This window comes from Dendronephthya gigantea, unplaced genomic scaffold (assembly GCF_004324835.1).
Source record: "Dendronephthya gigantea isolate DGI-Jeju-01 unplaced genomic scaffold, DenGig_1.0 001162F, whole genome shotgun sequence".
NCBI lineage: Eukaryota > Metazoa > Cnidaria > Anthozoa > Malacalcyonacea > Nephtheidae > Dendronephthya > Dendronephthya gigantea.
The window spans coordinates 1-6,867 of NW_021164172.1; the positions used below are offsets into that span (position 1 = coordinate 1).

General features: G+C 34.9%; 3 long non-coding RNA genes across 3 annotated transcripts; all 3 read right to left on the reverse strand.

Annotated features, from left to right (window-relative positions):
* Positions 1-761: 761 nt before the first annotated feature.
* Positions 762-1,346, reverse strand: LOC114545078. The gene is made up of 3 exons (XR_003690815.1): positions 1,285-1,346; positions 969-1,024; positions 762-871 (listed from the first exon to the last, which is right to left on the reverse strand). It is a non-coding gene; the product is annotated as an uncharacterized LOC114545078 (long non-coding RNA).
* Positions 1,347-1,820, reverse strand: LOC114545079. Its single transcript, XR_003690816.1, has 3 exons — positions 1,784-1,820; positions 1,551-1,655; positions 1,347-1,360 (listed from the first exon to the last, which is right to left on the reverse strand). It is a non-coding gene; the product is annotated as an uncharacterized LOC114545079 (long non-coding RNA).
* A 2,816-nt stretch (positions 1,821-4,636) lies between these two features.
* Positions 4,637-6,222, reverse strand: LOC114545077. Its single transcript, XR_003690814.1, has 6 exons — positions 6,070-6,222; positions 5,780-5,843; positions 5,322-5,378; positions 5,121-5,174; positions 4,931-5,006; positions 4,637-4,770 (listed from the first exon to the last, which is right to left on the reverse strand). It is a non-coding gene; the product is annotated as an uncharacterized LOC114545077 (long non-coding RNA).
* Positions 6,223-6,867: the final 645 nt, after the last annotated feature.

The following is a 6,867-nucleotide window of genomic DNA, read 5'->3' on the forward strand; positions in this document are numbered from 1 at the left end:
CAATATGGAGAATAGGACGCTAAGGTATATTATATATTAGGTATCTGGAATCGTTTTTATGCAGCGGGAAGCAGGACAGTAGTTTGAATATTTGCAAATCCTGATAGATAAATGTCGTGGACTCACACATTTGTTATCGGTGTTTCCCCGTCGTTTTGTTCCAACAAGACTCTCAATAGTCGCCTGATAGGAGAGATACGTTACTGAGTTTGATTATTGCTATGGAGAGATAGGGGGAGGGCGCTTTAAAAAGAACTGTTAAAAAGCTAGAGCAGTATAAGGATTATCACTAACCTATTTTCAGTTGATCAGGTAACCATTCATACAAGACTTCAAACTAAAGGTGATTCCAAAAAACAACGTAGTTTCCACTCAGATATTTTTCCATTGCAAATGCGCGCAACTCAGATTCGAGAGCCCCAGAAGTTCCTCTCGCGTTTGTCACATTGAAAACAAAAGAAATTGTTTCAAACTCTTTTACGAGAAACAGTTTAGAGAAAGAGGTCAGGACTATTGAATTTGTCTTGTTATACTCATAGCGACAGGAAATCCTCCATTACCTTTTCATTTCCTATATTTTCAACGGAAACTAACCTTAGCTTCGAGACTCACCTTGTAATTCCAAATCAGGTTGTACGCTTTCAGATCTTGACTGAATCTGTAAAAAAGATCCGTTTAAATACCATTGCTTTTTTATCTTTCAAACGACTAGAACATTTTCCCATTTTCTTAATATGAACACTTACTTGTAATAAAACAACTGGATTTAAATTCTCACATCTTTCCTGAATTTGAACCCTATTTTTGTCCTCCAATGCGAGAGATATCCTTCAAGTTTATTCCTCGACGTTCCTCTCGCTTCTCCAGAGCTCTAACAGACAAGTATAGCACGTGAAATAACAGGCTAATACGTACATACAAGCATGCATTATGAAATTTTGGAACACGATTGTTGCCTTAAAACGTACTCTGCAAGCTTTACATCGTCACGAATTGATTAATAATCTTCTTTAGTCTCTGGTGGCTAAAGGAAAGATAAAAACTTTCCAACAAAATTGTTTCTTTACAAAAAGGTTTTACACTTCTGAATGAATTACCTTTTAATTATTTCGTCAGTGGGACAATTTAAGAATGAATGATGGAGTTTAGTTACCAAAGCAGTTGATACCACTTAGTCACTATTACATAATTGTTTATGAACCAAAACTTACGAACAGGAAATCTCGCATTTAAACTTTATTGTATATTTTAGACATTAAAAACTATAACTACTTTAATACGAACATTATTCTCAAAAGTAATGCCATTGCTGTTGGATGACCAGTTGTCCAGAGAGCCACAAGATATTCCACTCAATTGCCTATATGCCAACAATAAAGATTATAAATTACTTATGGAGTATGCTTGTTAGTCTCAATTGAACTATTTACAGATGGCTAGTATATAGAGGATTATAAAATCACAAGTTTTAGATGAATCTAAGAATGTTGCTAAAATGTTGCTGGTTGAGTAAACAGCGTGTGTCGTGGTTAAAGATAAACGTTTCTCACCTAGTGAGCGTTGTGAAAGCGCGAAACCTGCTTTGGATCGAACCCAACTTCTCAAATCGTGAAACAGTGCTTCGAGATCTTTATCTCATATTTTGTTTTGGTCTCCTGCAAATAGACGAAACTTTTTAACTATTTTATGTATATATAGAACACCTGTGAAGGTAATAGCACTCAGAATATGTATATTTTTGGGTTGAACACTAAATAAATTTATTGGCAGAGATATACAATACCTTTGTGAGCAATGAGCATTTTGATAAGTCTTTCTTTTTCTATGAGAAAAGTCCCTACAAAATATTTAAAATCGTTTGAAATATATATTGGAGTTTAAAAGACTTAATATTCCAGCCGTACTTCTGGCGGGAAAATTTCAAAACTACCATTTCATGGATTCGGACCCAGTCAACTCAGCAACCAGAGTTACCGCAGCCTAGTCCCTAGGCTTCTTAATGTTCCTTATACGCGGCGAGGCGGGAACTGAGAGGCCTAGAACAAAATGTTTTGTATTTTAGCTAAAGTCGGGACTTTTTGTCCCCACTTTCTGTATTGAGGTCAGTTTACGATCTACGACGCGGTTAACTGGCCTTGTTCGACGTCGTTAGTCAAACATTTGCTTGAAATAAGCTACGGGATATTAATTATATTGCCAGGAGTCGAAATATTCATACAAACGTTTCAATGTCGCTCGCCGTCAACGCTATCGACTATCAAGTAAACTCGAGTCAGTACGTACATGTTTATGATTATAATAAACTTCAATCCACCAATTAACAATTATTGGATGAGGTTGAGTGTGATATCGAGAATTATCAAGCTGAAGTTTGCGTTATTTGCCGAAGCGAAGCTGAGGCGGATAGCGCAAACTGAGGCTTGATAATTCTCGATATCATGCGAAAACCGAATTCAATAATTTTTTATTATGTATTTCCTTTTTAAAGACGAAGTTTAACAACAAACTAGCGGTAAAAATTACGTCACCTACGGATAATTTTCAATGTCGTGTAGGTGGCAAGACATTGAGAATTATCTGTAGCTTTTTAGCCAATCACAATCGATATTGCCTTAGCAATGCATAATAATTTAAATTATTCTCGCTTCCTTTATAACGGTTACTGTTGTAAATTGCAAACATTTACTTTAATAACAATTCTAATTTCAAGTTCACAACATTAAACGGGCCGTTAAGATTAGAAAATATTTTTGTGTTAGGCCTCTCGCGCGCGTTTCATTCGGTAACGAGACGGAAATATAAAACACGCGCAATGAGAGGTCTGGGACTAGGCTGGAGTTACGGCGGTTTTTAGGGAGTACTATTAGTGTTTTGTGTACATTTGTGCACAGAACAGTAGCAGGATAGGGTATTTTTATTAAAGCCATACTCTTTGCCTTTGGCTATACTGGATAAACCAGTTTAAATGTACCGTGTTGTTTGCAGACATTTTTAAACCCTGCTAAATGTTTTCAATTAGCAGCCGAAATGGGCAAATGTTTTCATTTAACGTAACTGTGCAGCCTAGCAATCGTTTAGTTTACACTAAAGGCTGCTTTCTATATACGCGTTTTTTATACGCATGTACACATACGGAGAATTTTAATTGCTTTTAATTTTTATTAATTAACATGCATCTAGGTCGATTTATTCACTTAGTTTTTTCAAAGGTAACATGTATAAGAATTTAGATTTTTATGTGCGTGTACGTGCGTATGAAAAACACGTGAGTGGAAAACAGCCTTAATCCAGATTTTGACAAAACATTAAACTCAATAAAAAGGCAATAATATTCTCTACACAGGATTTCGTCTGCAGAAAAGTACAAGATAAGAAGTTGTCAACTTACGTCTTGGGTGACTGCATGAAGTAGACCGCAGTAGGAATATTGCAGTTAAATCTGTACACAGCTTCGGTTTAAATTTCCTGCAAGGAACCAGTCATAAGACAATATAAGCTTTTGGAGATATTTCAAAAATTTAAAGTGAAATAAAAAGGGAAATATTTCACCTGGAGATGCAGCGAGGAATTTAAATGACTGCTTTCTACTTCTTCGTCAACAACATTATACAATGGACCCCAACGATAACCTTGAAAAATATATCATCTTAAAAAAAAATTCTTCTTTTGCTGTATGTGATGTATTGAACTGGCTAATAGGAATAACGCTATTAGCTGATACCTGACGAGAAGTGTAATTGTTGGGTGTTATATGAGATCACATACGTCAGCAGGAGAATGAAATGAGGGATCCTATTTAGGGTAATCATAGCAGTACGAGATTTTCATCAGGAAAATTTTGACCATAATTTTCGCTCAATCATCTATGAATAAGCATACAGTACTTCTCTTCGTTGGGGTCGTTTTTACGCAAACATCTATTGTTTCAACTGGCTCTAACACCGTCTAGCAAACCAGCCAATAATGTTTCCCTAGATCGAGTGAAATACAAAAATTCAAACAAGAAATATTTTTTATAGCTTCATACAAAAATTTGCTTTCTTACACTACCTGTCAGGAGACGAGTAATTTCTCAGCCGACCGCTTGTGTATTCCAGCCGAACGACTGAGGATGGTTTCGATATCGAATTATTAAAAAATATCTGACAGGAAAAGAAGTTTGAAAACTATGATATACTATACGGTATATACGCTATATTCTGGAAAGTAACTGGAAAAATAAAACTATTTTAACTCGGCTGGATACTTTTTTGCAATTGGACATGTTCAAAATGGAAACGTGAAATAAAAAAGACGATAAAAGCAGTAAACTTGAATCCAGGTCGGAAAACATTGAGTGTTTGGAGTGTTTTCTTTCAAGGTCAGATATGAACAATTACTGGAACTGACATGGAATGTCGCATGACTTAATGAGCTAAGGGGATGAAGGGTGACGATATTGTACGTTTCTAAGAAACACAGCGTTCTTTCAACAGGATCCTAAATTTGAGAGTGTCAAAACGATTTTAAAATGAAAAAGGATAGACTCTTAGAAGAATTTTATTAACAACATAACTCACTTTACTCCGAGGAGTTTCTTTATAGACGCTGAATTCTGACATTGATGTGATATGTTCGTCATCACTGAAACAAAAAATTGTCATTTACTGTCATATCCCACATTCTTTACACAGGACAAACGAAATACTGTCTTAATAATATATCATTCAACTGTATTTTCCAAATTTGTTTTAAAAAAACGACTCCACTTTCATGGAACTTTTCTTCTGCCTAAACCGAGGCAAAAGAAATAACAAATACAGCTCAAAGTAAATTACAGACCTGGAAAAAATTTTGTCAAAAACGGTTAAAACGTAAACAAATAAAGTAACCTGAATATAAGTCATTTTGTCATTTACTTAAAATTTGTTTACTTAAAATGTTCACATACTTTATCGTAACACCAACATTATTGAAAGAAGATTCCATCATCTTTTTCAGCAATTCCTCTCTGATGTGAAAAGATGCTGGAAAACAAAAGCAAAATTGTGCACAAAATGTAAAACTTCCATTTACAGAAATAACTGGTATCTTATCTTTTTGTTATATTATGGCTGGTACTAGCAACATCTGGTACATACCATTGTGCTAAAACCACCACAGACAACAACAAATCCTTTAGGATAATCTGAGATCTAAGTATAGAAATGGAATGAAAGCCTGAGTTGAATTATTCCAATCACAAATATTCAAATGTCTGGCAATATCAAGTATATATATATATATATATATATATGAAGACACAGGTAAGTTATCAAGAAACTTGAAAACAATAATAGTACCTCTAACGTCACTGGAACCTTTCGTTCACTCCAATGTAATTTATAACCACTAATCTTCTGCACAAAAATATGGCATATGTTGATGTGGAAATAGTTTGGAAACATTAGCTTTAGCTAGCTTATCACTTATTAAAGAACCCACTTATTAAATTAGAAATGGAATATGGGTCTAATTTTTGAAAGAGAGAGGGGGGGGGCATTGATACCATGATGAATTACGATTTGGAATTCATTGTGAATAGTTTCATTTTATACAACTAGAACGATAAGTCCTGACAAAAATCCCTATTTAGCTTGAAGCCAAAATAGTTCCCCGTACTAATCCTAATGCAGCCTCTTTGATGTCTTTCTACGCTGTTTCATCCTGAGGCTGCAGCAACAAAGACAATTTACAGTGATTAGATGTAATTATATGTCTCTAGATGTTCCTACAAATACCTTGCAGTCTCTATAATTACCTTACATGTTCTTTACACGACGGCTTGACGTATCGCTTGAGAGGATCTACTGGACAGTGGCAATCTGGAATTGATAAATGAAATATATATCCTTTTACTTCACTGACGCGTTTGCATTCACGACTCCCGTGTAAAACGATCCAATTTGCGGATATATAGTTGGGTTCAGGTTAGGAAGCTTTCACTGATAAGAGAGAGTTTTCTATTGAAGTACAGTATCAGCTCATCACGAATGAAGAGGCAAATTGGAGTGGAGAAATGAAACCGTCTGAAAAGGATTGTATCAGTACCTTCTCGATTGTATGCAAAACATCGCAAACTTTCGGTGAATCAGAGGATGCAATAACATCGACCAGAAGCTGGACACCTCGGATCTGCACAAAAATATCCCGATCTTTCGCAATGTGGTCTAAATGTGGCAACACTGAATTCTCAAGTATTTCTCCCTGTAAAAAACAAGGAGTTACAAAACTAGAAAAAGATTCATAATATCGCTAATGTACGGTGGCCCAGAGGTGCAAAACACAAACGCAAATTCAAAACACAAACGCAAATTCAAAAACACAAACGCAAATTCAAAAACATAAACGCAAATTCAAAAACATAAACGCAAATCATGAAAGCACGAACGCAAATTCAAAACAGAAACGCAAATTCAAAACACGAACGCAAATTCAAAACACGAACACAAATTCAAAACACAAACGCAAATTCAAAACACAAACGCAAATTCAAAACACAAACGCAAATTCAAAACACAAACGCAAATATTTAATTATTTATCTAAATCCAAAACGACCTAGCGCACCACAAATTTAAAGTCAACAAGGATAAGTCTATTAATATTATTAATTATTGTTGCAAAGTATAATACATTTATAAATGCATTTTTGTCTTTTGGCCTAGTAAAATATAAAATTATTGATATGGAGAAAGCGATCCGTTTTTACTACGGAAGAAATTTTAAGTACAAAACGATACTGGAATGTTTAGAAAAATATCATGATATCAAAATATGTAAAAGAGCGCTCATCACCAGATTACAGGAGTATGGTTTGGGAAGAAGAAGATACAACGCGAATGAAGAA